Source organism: Saccopteryx bilineata, chromosome 3, assembly GCF_036850765.1.
Source record: "Saccopteryx bilineata isolate mSacBil1 chromosome 3, mSacBil1_pri_phased_curated, whole genome shotgun sequence".
In the NCBI taxonomy this organism is placed as follows: domain Eukaryota; kingdom Metazoa; phylum Chordata; class Mammalia; order Chiroptera; family Emballonuridae; genus Saccopteryx; species Saccopteryx bilineata.
The window spans coordinates 36,119,271-36,137,782 of NC_089492.1; the positions used below are offsets into that span (position 1 = coordinate 36,119,271).

The 18,512-nt window shown below is 38.3% G+C and overlaps 1 protein-coding gene and 1 pseudogene across 4 annotated transcripts in view; both read right to left on the reverse strand.

Moving 5' to 3' along the window:
- Positions 1-18,512, reverse strand: part of VPS13B (vacuolar protein sorting 13 homolog B) — an 890,836-nt gene that overhangs the window by 294,855 nt on the left and 577,469 nt on the right. The window lies entirely within an intron of this gene.
- On the reverse strand, positions 7,533-11,475 carry LOC136328564 (lupus La protein homolog pseudogene; annotated as a pseudogene).

Here is an 18,512-nt window from a genome sequence, read left to right on the forward strand (position 1 = left end):
GAAGAAAAGCCACTGCCCCACCCTCTGGACTCTCTTCTGCCTCACCCTCTGGAGATGTGCTGTTCTGATAGGTCATCAGGAGCAGGGGGCATGTCTCAGTTTTCGGGCATTGAGGCTAGAGATCCCCCCACTATCCCCGCACACTCCCAAGACTATGACTGGTGCTTCCACCTCACAGGAAACTCAGTAGAAACTGTCTGGACTGCGGGCAGACCACATCTCTGGGTCTCAGAGGCCACACGCAATGGACTCCTGGTGGCCACACCTTATTGAGGTCTGTGAAAAAACTCTGGACAGACTGACACCTGAGGTTGAGAGGTGGAGCCACCCCTACCACCCTTCCTGATCCCTATATTGCCCCAGGCTCTAAACTCTACCAGAGGTTTTACTTCAGTGGCCGAGCCCAACAAGCAGCCAGCAGACAGAGGCTGCAGAAAGCAGGGCTCAGGGAACCTTATTCTTTTGAGGACCTTTCCCCAGGCCCAGTGTGGGTAAAGCCAGTTTAGGTGTGCGGTTTGGTATTTCCATGTGCACCTAGGTCCAGCAATAGCAGCTTATAGCTCCAAGAAGGTTGCTGAGGGCTAGTCACAGGCAGTGTCCTTCAATGGTCTATACCAGGTTCCCTTCAGGGAGGCCCAGGGCCTGACACATTCAGTGACCAGCTGTGGAGAGCAATGGTTCAGGACCTAACAACTCTTGCTGGTAGCTTGTCCTAAGGGAAGGCTCATCACACTGGGCCCAGCTGAGGCAAAATCTGCTTTCTGTTATCAGCACTGACACAGCAGCTCGTGCGCATTGGATAGGGTAGACCTTCACTGTCAGCCAGCACGGGTCCTGGATACTCAGCTCTACTGTGATAGGTTCCACAGAAGGAAGGGAGAGAGGCTTGGAACATGAACATTTAAAGTGTGGGTCCCCACAAGCCTACTGTTTGGTCTGGTGGAGGGGCTTAGCCACTTTCTGGGGCAGGGGGCACAGTTAGCCCAAGGGGAGGACTCTTTCACCCTTCTTCGCTGAGGCCAGGGACTCACCAGCAGGAAGAACTTCTGCAGAGGGGATTGTTGGCCCCACCCAATCTGAATCTGCTGCTCACTTCACTGGGAAGAAATAGAATTGGAGCATCCAGCAGTGTCTGAGGGATTAAGCTCTGGAATAGAGGCCACATTCCTTGTACTGAACTCTTGACCAAGAAGCCCCTGAAGTAGAAGATCCCACTAACGTTTTATTCCCAACCTTAGCTGCCCTAACTCATCAAGCTTGCAACTTGTAGAGGCTTTGTTGGGGTGAGACCAATCTGAGCCCACACTACATACAGAAGACACTGTGGGAAGATAGCACAGCTGCAAGAAGAGGAGGAGCAACTGAAAAGTGGTGGAAAATCGTACAGAGCTTGGGGCTTTTATGGAGCTGCTGTCATCTCTAAGCAGGAGGAAGCTGATCCCTATACACAGGCTAGCCCCTCCCACACTACCCAGGCACAGAAAACACAGACACAAACAGTGAACAGAGCAGTAGTTCCAGACAAGTAGCCTACAGCAGGTTACAAAAAATAGCTGATGCCAACCCAGGAAGACCCAGAAGCAACACAACCAGTAGTGGGTGGCAGACAGCACCAACACTAGACTCAGCTGGCTACACAAGCAGCACACCCAAAGAAGGAGTCCAGCAGGCACCAGACACTGTGGAGAATAAATACACCCAACAGGACAGATACTGCACAGTGTCTAATACACATGAGCAACATTGACCCTTAGAGCCAGCCAGCCTGAAGGGATATCCACGCCCACTAAAGGACCAACTGCATTCAATACTCACATAAAACAGGAGGGTAAATACTACCTTCAAGAAGCATTCCTAGAGCAAGAAATTCAGGTGGCCTGGAGGTAACACTGAGTCCATCTTTCTCATACAGATACTGCAACAAATTACAAATTCAGACATTGCTACCTAATACATAGAAAAAATGGGAAGACAAAGAAATATAACCTGGCCTGACCAGGTGGTGGTGCAGTGGATAGAGCATCAGACTAGGATGCAGAGGACCCAGATTCGAGACCCCGAGGTTGCCAGCTTGAGCGTGGGCTCATCTGGCTTGAGCAAAAAGCTCACCAGCTTGGACACAAAGTCGCTGGCTCCAGCAAGGGGTTACTCAGTCTGCTGAAGGCCCATGGACAAGGCACATATGAGAAAGCAATCAATGAACAACTAAAGTGTCACAATGAAAAACTGATGATTGATGCTTCTCATCTCTCTCCCTTCCTGTCTGTCTGTCCCTGTCTATCCCTCTCTCTGACTCTCTCTCTGTCCCTGTAAAAAAAAAATAAAATAAATAAATAAAAAAGTAATATGACCCAAATTAATCAGCAAGAGAAATCCTCAGAAAAAGAACTAAATGAAATGCAAGCAACCAAACTACCATACACAGAGTTTAAAATGATAATTAGGATGCTCAAGGATCTCAGAGCAACAATGGATGATCACAATGAGAACTTAAAGAGACAGTAAACATCAAAAAGGACACTGAAATCATAAAAAAAAAACAGTCAGAAATGACAAATACAATATCAGAAATGAAGACTGTACTAGAAGAAATCAACAGCAGGCTGGATGATGCAGAGGATCAAATCAGCAATTTAGAGGACAAAATAAATGTAAGCACAGAAGCAGAGCAGCAAAACAAAAGAGGCTCAAAGAGAATGCGAAAAATCTAAGAGACCTCTGACAACATGTAGAGAAACAACATCCGCATCATAGGAATTCCTGAAGAAGAAGAGAACGAACAAGGGATAGAGGACTTGTTTGAAAAAATCATAACTGAAAATTTGCCTAAAGTGATGAAGGAAAAAGACACATGAGTACAAGAAGCACAGAGAGTCCCATTAAAGAGAAACCCAAAAAGTCCTACACCAAGACACATCATAATGAAAATGCAAAAGTTAAGAGACAAAGAAAAAATACTAAAAGCTGCAAGAAAAAAGCAGTTAATTACCTACAGAGGAGCACCCATAAGGATGACATCCAACTTCTCAACAGAAACACTTGAGGCCAGAAGGCATTGGCAAGAAATATTCAAAGTGATACAAAACAAGAACCTACAACCAAGACTTCTTTATCGAGCAAGTCTATCATTTAAAATTGAAGAAATAAAAAGGACCCTACATGGGGTTCCCCAGCTTCTCAAGTGGCTTGCAGTTAAACCTCTTTCCTTTTCATAAAAAAAGAGCAGCACCCACATTTTATAAGGTTATAGAGAGAACTGAGTTAATGCTCATAGCATACTTCATACTTAGCCAATAATAAGTATATGATAAATGACTATCATTTTCAGTCCTCATATATAGACATCTAAAATTCTTACACATCACATATTATTCTTCCTCCATCTGTATTTTATTGAAAAAATTAATCTAACCTGTTTTCTGAGAATATTACTTCTAGAAAGAAAAAAGAAATTAGGTTTATAGAAAGACTAAGAGACCTTCCAGTTTGTTTACATAGTGTTAACATAGAAACTAAAGTCAGATTCTGCTAAGAAACTAATTTAGAAAAGAAAAAAAATAAAACATTTACCACAAAATTGCTGTTCTGAAAGAGAAAATTGCTTAGAAGACTACTCAGAGAGTGAAAAAGCTGTTTTAGGTAGTGAAATATCTCCCTTGAGACATAAATATGTGTCAGTGACTACTCAACCTAAAGCCTTGTGTTTTTGTCTATATCTTTCTAACATATCCATTTGAGGATTAAATAAGCTAATACATGTGATAAAACAGTATAGTACCTGCCATGGCAAGCAGTTAATGAATATTTTCTATTGTTATTATCACTATAGAAAAGACTTGATTCTTGAGAATTTTAAGATATATAAATATGCACTTTAAAATTCTACCCAATAGTGCCCTGGCTGATTGGTTTAGTGGATAGAGCCAGTGGGCCCAGCGTACAGATATTCCAAGTTCAATTCATAGTCAGGGCACACAAGAGAAGTGACTATCTGCTTCTCTCCCACCTTCTCTCCCTCTTCTCTCCCTCTTCTCTCCCTCTTTCCCTCCTGCAGCCAGTGGCTCAATTTTTGAAGTGTTGGCCCCAGAAAGGAGTTGCCGGGAGGATCCTGGTCAGGGAGCACGCAGGGATCTGTTTTACTATCTCCTCTCCTCTCACTTAAAATAAATAAATAAATAAATAAATAAATAAAACAATATAAAACAAAATTTTGGATCTGTCTTACTATCTCCTCTCCTCTCACTTAAAATAAATAAATAAATAAATAAATAAAACAATATAAAACAAAATTTTTCCGAAGAGTATCATTCCTACAAAAACTACATCACAAATAAAGCACAGACAAAAATCAACCAGATTTCAATCAGCTAATAAAATACCCAGACACTATTTAATATCTATTGTATTTTATATGGAAAGTTAATTTTTAGATATTTATATAATATACATTTAGCCTATTGCAAACATCTTCTGTATTTTTGTAGCAAAAGATTTTATAACTAAATGTACATCTTATTCTTAAAATATTTTTTAATGTTTAAATAAATTCATATTCCACAGAATACTACCAAGGGGAATTTAGATGGAGAATATTAAAATGTAACAATAATTCATATTAAATTACTAATCCAAGAGTATTTTTTTCAGCTTTATGAAGGTATAATGGACACATAAAATGTGTAAGTTTTAAGATGTACAATGTAAAAATTTGATATATGTACAAATTATGAAATGATTATAATGAGGTTACCTACCACATCTATCACCTCACATAGTTATTAATTTTTGTGTCTGTGGTGAGAACATTTAAAATCTATTTCTTAGCAACTTTTAAGTACACAATACAAAGTTAACTATAATCACCAGAACTTAACGTTATAACTAGAAGTTGGTACTCTTTTACCATCATCATGTATTTCCTCCAACCTCTTTCTAAGCTATTTCTACAATCACTTTTGAAGGGGGAGAGATGATTATCTGAAGATTATTTAATGTGACAAGTTAAGCCTACACTTTGGACTTCTACTAAGGCATCATGATACTTCCCATAGATTTTCTATTAAAGTAGACTATAAAAGTTAAAGCACTGGAGTTAAAAATCAGAAGGCTTGGTACCAACTTAAAACAAATATCAAGTTAATTGGCCATCCTTAGATAAATAAAAATTGAATTCCAATGTTTTCTCATATTAAAATGAGAGGGAAGATTACTTACTTTCTAAATTTCTTTAGATTACAAAACTACTAAAAATAGTTCAAATAGGAGAAACAAGATGAAAAATGTTCCAAAATAACAAAAATATATTTGTTTCTTCTCAAAAGGACATATCTTTCCATTCATATTAACATTTTTGGGAAATATATCTTTGAGTAAATAAAAAAAGAAACTATTGTGTCTCAAGTTTTATTGTATATTAAAGAAGAATACCCACAATTGTTTTAAAGATTATTAAAATACCTCCTTTTCTTTTTTTCTTTTCTTTTTTTTTTTTTTTTTTTGTATTTTTCTGAAGCTGGAAACGGGGAGAGACAGTCAGACAGACTCCCGCATGCGCCCGACCGGGACCCACCCGGCACGCCCACCAGGGGCGACGCTCTGCCCCTCCAGGGCGTCGCTCTGCCGTGACCAGAGCCACTCTAGTGCCTGGGGCAGAGGCCAAGGAGCCATCCCCAGCGCCCGGGCCATCCTTGCTCCAATGGAGCCCCGGCTGCGGGAGGGGAAGAGAGAGACAGAGAAGAAAGAGGGGGGTGGGGTGGAGAAGCAAATGGGCGCTTCTCCTATGTGCCCTGGCCGGGAATCGAACCCGGGTCCCCCGCACGCCAGGCCGACGCTCTACCGCTGAGCCAACTGGCCAGGGCATACCTCCTTTTCTGATCAAATATATGTGTGAAGCTGGATTTATCTTCCTACATATCAACCAAAACATATTTAAACAGATTGAATATAGTAGTAGATACGAAAATCTGTCTTCTGGTAACCTGTATAATAAAGAGATTTACAAAAAATTAAGACAATGCCAATAATCATTAATCATTTTTTTGGAAAATATAATTTTCAAAAAAACTATTATTTTAAGTCAGGGACAATTTTTTTTTAAGCAAGTGGGAGAGGGACAGACAGAAAGGGGAGAGATGAGAAACATCAACTCATAGTCACTGCTCCTTAGTTGTTCATTGATTGCTTTCTCATATGTGCCTTGACTGGGGGCTCCAGTGAACTCTTGCTCAAGTCGGTAACCTTAGGTGAGAGCTGGTGAGCCTGCACTCAAGCCGACAACCTTGGGGTTTTGAACCTGGGTCCTCAGCATCCCAGGCCGATGCTCTATCCACTGTACCACTGCCTGGTCAGGTGAGGAATGGTTATAATAGCATAACACTAACCTTTAGATTGAAATTAGATACACAGTAAGCAATCTCTAACACTCTTCTTTGTAGTAGTGTCTTTTACAAACAACAGCAGCAGCAGCAACAACAAAGAACTTAAGCTTTTTCTTGTGTTGTTTGTGACTCTGGATGAAATGCCTTGATCTGTCTGAGTTAGGTAGCTTAACGCTGATTTTTTTGATTCAGTAGGACTATGTTACAGGTCATTATTACAAAGTGGGAAGAAGACGGAGATCATACTCCTTTGTGTTGTATTAGGCAGAATAATGGCCCCTGAAGATGTTCACACTTTAATCCCCAGAACCTTATGAATATGTTACCGTACATGACATAAAGGACTTTACAGGTGTGATTAAGGTTACATATATTGAAATAGAAAAATTACGCTGGGTTATCTGGGTTGGCCCAATTTAATCACATGAGTTTAATCACACCCCCCCCCCTCTTTTTTGATAGATAAAGAGAGAGAGTCAAGAGAAAGGGACAGATAGGAACAGAAAGACAGGAAAGGAGAGAGACGCCAAGCATCAATTCTTCGTTGTGGCATCTTAGTTGTTCATTGATTGCTTTCTTATATGTGTCTTGACCAGGGGCTACAGCAGAGTGAATGATCCCTTGCTCAAGCTAGCAACCTTGGGCTCAAGCCAGCAACCTTGGGATTCAAGCAGCGACCTTTGAGTTCAAGCCAGCAACCATGGGGTCATATTTATGATCTCGTGCTCAAGCAAGCAACTCTGTGCTTAAGCTGGTGAGCCCACACTCAAGCCAGATGAGCCCACGGTCACGCTGGCGACATAGGGGTTTTGAACCTGGGTGCTCTGCATTCCAGTCTGACGCTCTATACACTGCACCACCGCCTGTTCAGGCTCCCCATCTGTTTATACAGTACATATCTTATTAGTTTATACTAATACATTCTCATATTACAAAGGCAATTTAGCAGAAGAATCTTTTCTTCTTTTGATGTTTGAGTAATGTGATATAACATAGAACTGTACATAAAAATATTCTCAATTGGATAACAAAAATAGACAAACTAAACAACATAAAAATTTTTAAGGTGGATATTAATGTGGACTTAACTTTTTAAAAGCCTCCAAAGACAAAAGCAGCTAGAATACTAATTAAACTGAAAAAAAAATTTGTATACTAAGTATTGGTGTCTGGTACCATTTTCTGCTGTTTTGATGCAGGTTAAGTTCTTCTTTGACTGTTTCTTCTTTTGTTCTTTTTACTGGTACACATGCACTGTTTTCATCACATTCATCATCACTATAAAATGCAGTTTTCCCACCCTGACACTGTACTTACCCTTTAGCAGACCCCGTCTGGGCAGCTTTATTTCCCTTTCCTTTTCCTTTAAATCTGGGACCTTTGACTTCGGTTTGTTTAAGGATTCCTGATGCTCTTCTATGACATTTTTCAATGCTTCTCTTTCCACATCTCCATCTAGTACTTCCCATGTCACTTCTTTGATCCTTGTTCCTTAATTGTAGGTGGGCATATCTACATCTTTGGCTTTCTCCAGTGCTTCCTTAGCTTTTTCTTATTCCCTCTTTGGCTCCTCTAAGTCTACCCATTTTATTTCACCTTGATTTGAGAAAAGGATGTGCAAATCTTCTCTACAGGTCTGATCACCTAGGTCCCCTGAACATTTCAGCAAGCAGCCAATCTTTTCTTCTAGAGATTTCATTTCAGCATTTCTGGCTAACATTTATTTTTTCTTAGCTTGTAATTTAGCTTCCACTTTTCTTTATCTTTCTCTATTTTTTTTTTCAAGGTAATTTTCCTTGAAAAGTATTAGCAGATTTCTGTCTTTGTACTTTTGTCTAGGGGCCTTTACAAACTTTTTAGCAGATTCAATGCTATCAAACACAGCAAGTATTGGTCCCTTAAGTGCTTTGTGCCATGTTCTTCTCATCTGAATATTTAGTACTTGTCCTTTATCTTCTAATCACTCTTTTATGTCATCAAGGGTTGTATCAATAGGGAAGCCTTTAATATAAATGAATCTGTCTTTCACATTTTTTTTTTATTCATCAGTCATTTCAGGGACCAGTTTGTTTGAAGATGATCTGATTTTGGTTTATCTTCACTTAATTTCCATGACTTCTGCTATTGGTTTGCTCAATGCTTCTACTAGTACATGGAAGTCTGTTGTTAGAAGGTTTAACCTATTGAATTTTATCATTATTTCCAAAGGTACCCAACCTTCATCCAGTTTGATTTGTTCCTTTAAAAATATGGCAAATTGAAGTCACCAAAATAATGCTAAATTTGATGACCAATTTGGCCTCCAGAGCAGCCATTTATTTCATCACTATTTTTGTCCTGTGGCTATCTTTAAGGTCCTCATCCCACAGAGCCAGCCACAGGATCGCTAAGAGCAACTGCCACGTCTCATCTTCCCAGTGCCGCTGGCCAGCCTGTCACATGAGTTCTTAAAAGCTGAAAACTGTTCCTTGCTGTGGTCAGAGAGAGACATAATGACAAAAGAAAGGTCACAGAGATGGACTTGACCCACTGCTGTTGGCACTATAGAGGGAAGAGACCATGAGCCACAGAATGCAAGGGGCTTCTAGAAGCTAGGAAAGGTTTGTTATGGATTCTTCCCTAACAAACAGAGCCCTGCTCACACCTTGATTTTAGTCAAGTAAGATACTTACATCAGACTTCTGTCCTCAGGAACTGAAAGATAATAATAAACTTATGTTGTTCAAAGCCATTGAATTTGTAGTAATGCGTTACAGCAGTAAGAGAAAACTAATACAGTGGTAATGTTAGTTTTCATCCAAGACTGGCTGAGGGAGATGTACTGTTCAGTTAATAAGAAATTTCAGCTTCAAAGCTTGTTGCTTGCATAGGACTTTCTGTAATTTGCATTATTTTTAAGTAGGACCAACTTCAGAGCCTAGAAAACCTAGATCCATCCCCTGGAGAATGCTAAAAATAATATTAGAGGAATTTCCCTTATAGGTATACACCCACATTCCGTAAGTTCACAAACATCTTCTGAGATTAAATGGGGGGAGTGTCTCTTAGAATTTATGTGAATATGGCTCCGTGAGGAAAGAAAGCTTGATGAAAAAACAAAGATGGAAAGTTAAGTTCAGAAAATATTTTAGGATAGCTAAAATTAATGACTCCAAAACATTCTACTGCATCATTAAGAGAAAAATCACTTAATCAGAAGAGAAATTTATGAAAAGGTAATATCCAGAATTAGACATCTATACACATTGATGAAGAGAGTTTCATTTCTTTCCCCAAGTGCCTCAAATTTCAGAAGAACAGAGAAAAGGGTATTTTAGGTCACTTCTTGAGAGAAACATCTTTAGTCATATCATAGAGAAGTTGAGACTTGTTATTAACTACCAATAAATAATGAATATATTAGAAACTCCCTTGCTGTGAGTGTTACTTTTTCTTAACTATATGGTTGTTCTGACACATCTCAAGTCAACAAACAGGCATTTATTTCTTGGAGAGCAGCATGGATTACCACTGGAGGTCAGTCTTGGGCTTTTCCTTAGGTCATCAGAAACCCCAAATGAGGAGGAAAGCCAACTAGTATAGCCCAAATCTCTCATGTTGCAGGGGAAGATACTAAAGCTTGAAGGGACTAAAAAATTCTGGCTTAGAAGAGATTACTACAGTTACAATTCATACTAATAATTGATTTTACAATTTTTGAATGTTAAAGGCACATTTATTCTATTTATAATATATATCTTAAGTGAAGAATAGACAAATCTTTGGTACGTAAGAATTCTAAATGATTTATGTAGATACTCCTCACTCAACATCAGACAATACAAATAAAGAATATTCTAAAACATACCTAACCAGTACTCTGCAAAACTGTTAGCAAAAACAAGGAAAGTATGAGAAACTGTAATAATCTAGAGAATGCTATGAAAACGTAAGTAAATATAATGGAGTGTAACCTCGAAGAGATCCTGATACAGAGAAAGGACATTCATAGAATGTTCTTGTATAAATTAAGGAAATCTGAATATAGACTTTAGCTAATAATATGTATCAATATTGGTTCATTTGTTGTGATGGATGTGCCACACTTGAAACGTAAGATGTTAATAACTGAGAAAACTGAGTTCAGGGTAGATGGAAACTTTCTACACTATTTTAGCAACTTTTTTGTAAAACTAAAAATATTCTAAAATAAAAAAATATTTGAAAAGATCTATGTATTCTAAAAATCAGTAAAACCTTTCAGTAACTTATTAGTATCTGGGGTCGCCTTTGTTTTGGCAGGCAGGAAGTGAAGAGTCCGATCCGAGGCTCAGGACTTGTTGCCTGAACTGATGTTGTTTTGTCCCTCTGGTTGTAATTTTTGGAAATCGTTATATTTTACCATTATTTGTATATCTCTTTGTAGATTCCAAACACTATTACTAGGCAAAAAATTAAATTTAAGTAGACTAGCAGTTTCTTCATCTCAAAATTTTAAGCCCTGTACCATTCCTTAGATGGTCATACATCCTATTTAATGGAGTAAAAATTTCATCAAATGAGCACCTCCTCAACTCCCTGTTACTAAACTCTTGAATCTACTCAGCTCTGTGACCATCCTTTCATTTTCCCCTTCTTACACATCAGAAGACGTGTCTATCATCCTAATGTCAACCCGTCAGTCTTTTATTCATGGTATATGGGATATTATTTTCTCACTATTTTAGGAATGTTACACTCTTGACTTTTCCTTCTCATTCCAATATACTCCAGCCTCTCTTACAATTGAATCCTTCCCATTGACATTTAAACATCCTTGTCTTTTCTATATTGAAAAATAAAATCAGTAAGCAAATAACAACTGTCTTTTAAACCTTCAAAAAAAAAAACCCCCAACAGTTTAATAAAACTTTTATTATTTGGAGGCATAAATGAAATACTGAGCTGGTCAAGAGTTCAAGAGGTACAAAGTGCAGGAAGAGCCCATTTTGCGACCTTCTATTCAGTAACAGCTGGAGCCCAGAACCAAGCATGGCGCAGCAGGGGAATCATTGCCCTGTGCCACCCGGTGTAGAACAGCTGGGAAAAAGAATGATCTGGAGCACTACCTTTCCGTCATCACACGCAGAGATGAACCAGCTCATTTATCTTATATGTTATTCAGAAATAATATATTTATATAATAATATATATTCATATATTACTCAGAAATAATAATAATGAATTAGCTAGAATCTATTTTCCTAGAGCTTTCCTCCTTATACCATTACCTGAAGCCAAGGAAGAGTTAGCCCATTACTGATTTTCCTCCTCTTCTTCCCTACATCAGTGCTTCATTCAGTTCAGGCTCTCATTTTCTGGATTTCACTGCTACAGCTTCCAGAAGTCTTACTACCTAATCCACTGTCATTATTTAAAATGTGAATCTGACCATGTCATGCTCTTGACATAGATGCTTCAATGGCTTACCACTGCAACATACAAAAGGTAAACTTTATATGAAAAAAAAATTTACATTAATATAGTATATTAACTTTTGCATAATTCTCCCTATATACAACCATATCCATACCATGTAGGTCACTGAACTACCTCCAACAGCTCTTTTAACCAATACATTCTCAATGTGAATGGGGCCTGGTTTTGATACTTATTAGCTATGTAACCTTGAGGAAGTTATGGGTTTTTTTACTCCATATCTGTATAACCTGATCAAAAAAAGACCCGGACTCAAAGAATTATCATGAGTACTAAAGTTAGCTCATTCAACCCTTAGATCATCTGGCACATAGTGAGTACACAGTAAGTGCTAGCAAGAGCTATAGATTCTGGGTAGCTACCTCAGTCATAGACACTCTGACACGAATGGAAATCACTATTGCCAGTGGACTTTTGTGCTTCCCAAAGGTACATTACTGAATGGGCCAATTTTTTGAAAGAAAGTTGAAAGGCACTTATGGCTCATTTGCTGAATACCAGGGATCTTAAAAAGTGTAGAAGGAAGACTATTTGGTTTAGGCTTTGGTGTTTATTTTATATACCTCTATACTCTGAGAGGATTTTTAGTCATTTGCTGCAGAAAACCTTTGATGAAGAGCCAAAGTTCTAGAAACAAGCAATTTAAAAATGTGTGAACTCTCCGATGAGAATTATATACATTCCCATTTCTGATGTTAATATTTTTAAAAAGTTAATTCTTCTATGTAATAGCAACTGAAAGCCTAGAAGACTGCTTGTCAGACAGGAAATCAAGCAAACCCTGGACACTCAGTTATTTTGGACAGCCAGAGCATTCATCATATTTTAATTCAGAAAAGATAATAAGGAATTCATTATAACCTATTTTCCTAGAGTTCCCCTCCTTACATACAATTTTTATAGGTCATAAAGACTATGGTATTAAAAGAGAGCTGAAAATTTGAGAAAAATATGTGATCAAGAAGCAGTTATGGAAGAGAGAGTTCAAGGTCAGAGAGAAGTAACATAATATGAACAGGATGAATGAACAGTAACTTTATAGCTGACTCAGTGTGGGTTGCAAACCTGGGCTTTTGCTCAGTGTACCAGCTTCCATACTTTATTCCTTCCTGGACTTTCTGCTGGATTCACTAATTCCTTTGGGACTGGGATACTTTGATTTCTCTAGCTGAGTTCCTTCTGAAAGCTCAAGATCAGAAGGTAATGATGGCTGGTAATTAAACTAACAAAAGTGGATATTTAAACAATACTGGAAGACAGACAATGCTAAAAAGGTTTGCCAGAAATGGGACGAAGAATTTGATACATCTTCACTAAGCAGACAACTTACAGAATTTGAGATAAATGTGATGAAACTGGGTCCATCTATAATGCTTCAAACAGTGATTGATCTGTCAGTATTACCACCCCGGAAAATAAAATGTTAAGAGTCAGGCATTTACAAAGAGCCCCCAAAAACCAAAAACAAAGAACTTATATTGAGTTAGGCATTTCCTGTAGATCTTTGAGTATTTAATGCAATGTAGGTTTGGGAATGTACCAGGCAAGATTGCTTCATGGATTATTAGAGGATGATCCAGATCACTGTTTACAATTCTGCAAAGTGGATCCGAATGAAGACAGACAAGGCTAGGGCATCAATGAGAAAACTGTGGCCCAATGAAACTCATTTAAAATTTTCAGGTCCTATAAATTGGCACAACTGTGTCTACTACTCAGAGACAATCCCCACATAACAATAGAACAGTTCTATCAGTTGGGGATTACAGTCCCGGCAGGTCTTTTGTATAAAGTGGTATTTAGCCTATCTTTTTTCATACAACTGTTGAGATACACAACCTGTATCTCAACATGGTGAGGAACACTGGTTTACCATAATTACAGGCACAGCAAGATAATTATGACATCCTTCTGATTTTTTTTAAAAAGTTAATTTATTGGGGTGACATTATGTAGGTTTCAGGTGTACAACTCTGTAACACCTCATCTGTATACTGTGTTCACCCCCCAAGTCTAGTCTCTTTCCATCATCATTTATCCACTCTTTGTTCTTTTCTACCTGCCCCCACCAGCTTGTCCCTCTTGTCTGTGTCTATGAGATTTTTTTCCTTTGCTTAATCCCTTCACCTGTTTCAACCAGCCTCCATCCCAATTCGCCTCTGACAGCTGTCACTCTGTTCTCTGTATTTTTGAGTCTGCTTCTGTTTTGTTTGTTAGATTATTTTGTTCATTAGATTCCATATATAAGTGAAATCATACAGTACTTATCTTTTTCTGACTGGCTTATTTCCCTTAGTATAATACTGTCCAGGTCCACCCATGCTGTCACAAAAGGTAAGATTTCTTTCTTTTTTTTTTTTTGCAGTTGAGTAGTATTCCATTGTATAAATGTACCACAGCTTTTTGATCCATTCATCTACTGATGGGCACTTGGATTGCTTCCAAATCTTGGCCTTTGTAAATATCATTGCAATGAATACAGAAGTGTATATATTCTTTTGAATTAGTGTTTTGGGTTTCTTTGGAAATATTCCCAGAAGTGGAACTGCTGGCTCATAAAGCAGTTCCATTTTTATTTTTTTTTATTTTTTGTGTTTTTCTGAAGTGAGAAGTGGGGAGGCAGAAAGACAGACTTTTGCATGTGCCTGACTGGGATCCACCCAGCATGCCGACTAGGGGGCGATGCTCGGCCCATTTTGGCCATTGCTCTGTTGCAACAGGAGCCATTCTAGCTCTTGAGGCAGAGGCCATGGAACCATCCTCAGCGCCTGGGCCAACTTTGCTCTAGTGGAACCTTGGCTGCAGGAGGGGAAGAGAGAGATAGAGAGAAGGTAGAGGGGGAAGGACAGAGAAGCAGATGGGCGCTTCTCCTGTGTGCCCTGGCCGGGAATTGAACCCAGGACTTCCACACGCTGGGCCAACGTTCTACCACTGAGCCAGCTGGCCAGAGCTCCATTTTTAATTTTTTGAGATAACTCCATACTACTTTCCACAGTGGCTACACAAATGTGCATTCCCACCAACAGTGCACGTGTTCTCGACATCCTCACCAACACTTGTTGTTTGTTGATTTACTGACAGCCATTCTGTCAGATGTGAGGTGCTATCTCAAAGTAGTTTTAAAATTTGCATTTCTCTGATAATAACTGACATTGAACATCTTTTCATATATCTATTGGCTAGCTGTATGTCCTCTTTGGAGAAGTATCTATTCAAGTCCTTAGCCCATTTCTTAATTGGATTATAAAAAGAAACAGTCCAATTAATAGATAGCTTCTTTCAACAAGTTGGAGACCTCTCACTCTGTGCCGTAACAGTGTGAGCTTCTCCATGAGCAATTACTCAACAGGTGAACAGGTCGATGAGGGCCAGTGAAATGGCCACCACAATCACCAGACCTCACCCCAATGGATTTCTACTTTTGGAGTGTTCTCAAAGATAAAGTCTTTTCACAAAAACACATATGGTGGATATGATTTGCTACATAAGAGAAGCAAGTTAAGGAATTGATGAAAATGAAGAAATCTGTGCCAAAGTGTGCTTGAGTATGGCAAGTAGACTACACGACTGTGTAACAGAGGCCGGCAATGTGAGAGCACTTACAGGACTGTACCTGAGTGCACAGTGCCACTGTGACTTTTTTTGAGTTAATAAAGCTATTGTAATAAAAAAGAAACAGAAGAACAGATGGAGGCCTGGGGAGAACAGATGAAAGGCGTTAATAGTCTTAAAAAGACAGGAGCTGACTGAAGATGATGATGTACCTGCTCTAACCAGCTTGACTGCAACATTTTAAAAAATGTAACTTTATCATGCTTCATCAACAGTAGGATAGAGTGCTTTATGTAGTTTGTAATTCTTTAGATAATTGTAGAGAAGCCAAATACAATAAATAATAGCAGAAAGTCTGGAGAAATAAAAACCTTACTTTGGTAGATATATCCATTACTTTAGAAATTTGAGGAAACACTAAATACTGCATATTTTATGATGGCTAAAATAAGCTCCTTATAAATGAAATTTTCCTTAAAAAATACTTTTTGGCTATCAAAAAGAAAGTATAAAAACAGGTACCAAGCATGCATGGGACAAGTCACCAAGTGGGTCATCACCAGAGACTGAAAGGAAAGAAGAGCTAAGGAAATGCCTAAAACCAAGTGGTTACAGGGAGGAGGAGGAGGAGGAGCAGCGGGAGAAGATAGGAGGGGGAGGGGGGGAGGAATGGGAGGGGAGGGGGAGGAGGAAGGGGAGGGGAGGGAGGTGAAGGAGGCAGAGGAGGAAGGAGAAAAGTCAAAGGAAGAAACGCTCAATTATTGTTATAAATTGTTCTCATTCTTCTCCAGGATATGTAGTTGTGGATCAAAGAACCCCCATCTTCAGATCCTCAATGATGTGGTTCTATTCTTTGCCCCTAAAATATGGTTTCTATTTTTCTACAAAAGTTTTATTTACTCTAAAACATTGATTTGAAAATGAGCATGTGTTACTCCTTACATACACTACCTCTGTAAGTAGGCTTAATAAGATAATTACTTGCTATTCAGGAACAAGAGAGTAATTACTACAGCCAAATGAACACAACTCAGAGCGGTCTTAGTCCTCTCAGCCTTCTCTTTAATTTTAAAATTGCATTTTTTTAAAAGAAGAACTGTAGAAAACAATGGTTGATATTACATGCTATATATTTCAAATCCTAACTGAAATAATCTGATATTATTTTGAATATAATACATTCTATTATATTAGAGAAAAATGTAACCATGATATTTATGTTTCAAGATATACCTATTATCAATGTGGGAGTTCATCTGAGAGGTTCAGCCTAAAATGATCTGAGCTTTGAAGCACACCTGTTGAAGTCATTCTCTAGTTCAACTAACTTCAACTCCTCTCTCTTGCATACTTAAAACATTTGAGCCTAGGATTTAAAATCCTTCACAAATGTACCCAACCTGTCTCCATGAAAGAGACTTCTTCCAATTCTTTTGAAGTGCATATTATATACATCTTATCTTTTTTATTTCAGTGAACAGAAATAGGAATATCTATGAATTAAACAATCTGTTTATTAATTCATAGTGCATTTATTCAGTGTCAAAATCTGTGTTGTGCTTCACTTGGGTTTTATCATTTCCACCTTAAAATACTGTGAAAGTATCTGTATCAGTGAGGACTGAGTTTGGCCTAAGTAACAAAAAGCCACATATTAGTGGCTTAACCATTTGTTTATTTTCTCAGAACCTAAAGTCCAGGCTGGCTGCAGAGGCTTCATGATGTCATATCATCTCAGGATCGTTTTATCTACTCCCTTTGCTATTTTTAGTGTGTGGCTTTTACCCTTATGTTTGTAATTACATGGTAACAAATGGCCGGTCACTTCCACTGTCATTATTCCAAGCAGGAAAGGAAGAAAGTAAAGACTTTCCCAGAAATCAATGGAACACGTCTCTCTCTATATCTCACTGACTGGAACTGTGTCGACTGAGTCAGATGATGTCTAATTTCTCTCTTTACCTTTCAGTTTTGCTTATTTCTATCAGTTCAACTCCTTTTTATAGACAAGTTTTCTTCATGTGACAGTGGTGAAGGAGAAGAGTGTGGTATGGCCATAGAAAGTATATGACATATGAAACTTAATGATTCATAGCAAAGAGAGTTTGTTCTTTTCAGTGTCTTCATATAAAACATTGCCCTTACCTGAGGAGTGTGCCCATAGCTGAGTCCATACTGGGTCATGGGAGGGAGTACTATGATTGGCCAGGCCTCTCTCTCATGTCTACCCTATATGGGACTTCCCATCACAACTACACAGAATAAGAAAATGTAGGTCAGCTAAAGGAAGGGGAGTTCTATTATCAGATGAAGAGGGTTAGAGGCACTGGGTAAAACAATACCTGTCCCTATAGCAGCACTGAATGATTTGCAAGCAAATGTTATTTCTGCTGTATTATGTTGTATAGAACTTAAGGTTCTCATGGAGAATATGTTCAAAGTACTAACAAAAGCCAAAAATGATTTCTGAGGAATATTTTAGTTTTGGCTACCAGGTAACCCTGAAGTCTCTGTGGTCAGTGCTGTTAGTTGTACCCTAATATTCTTTATCCCCTTCCTTCATAGTAAAGTGATTTTAAGCAGGAAACAGGGCCATGTATTAGAAAGACTACCTCTCTCAGCCTATTTTGAAGAGAGATGTGACCACATGAAAAGTAAATGTAATTGATATATGCAACTAGTTATATGTGTGTGTGTGTAACTAATTATATAGACACATATCTATATCTATGATTCATTCATTTATTTATCTATCTATATATAAATTATATCTGGTTCCAATTATTTGTTTATTATTGACTACCTCCCTCATTAAATATATAAAGACTAAAATAAGAAAGCAGAAGCTTTATCTCTTTGGGTTTAATGCTGTCCCCCTAGCATCCATCATAGTGTTTCACTTATAGGAAGGATTCAATATTTATTGAGTAAATAAATAGGTCACGCTTTTCTGCCTATTCAATTCCAACTTCTCCATGAAGCTAGACCTCTGACCACCTCAGCCTAAAGTCTTCTCTTCCAATTCTGAATAGTTCTTATAGCACTATTTTTTCATAGAGCATATTTGTCACTTCATTTACTGCTCTGAGTTCTTGGTTATAAATTCACTTCTCTATGTTTTATTTC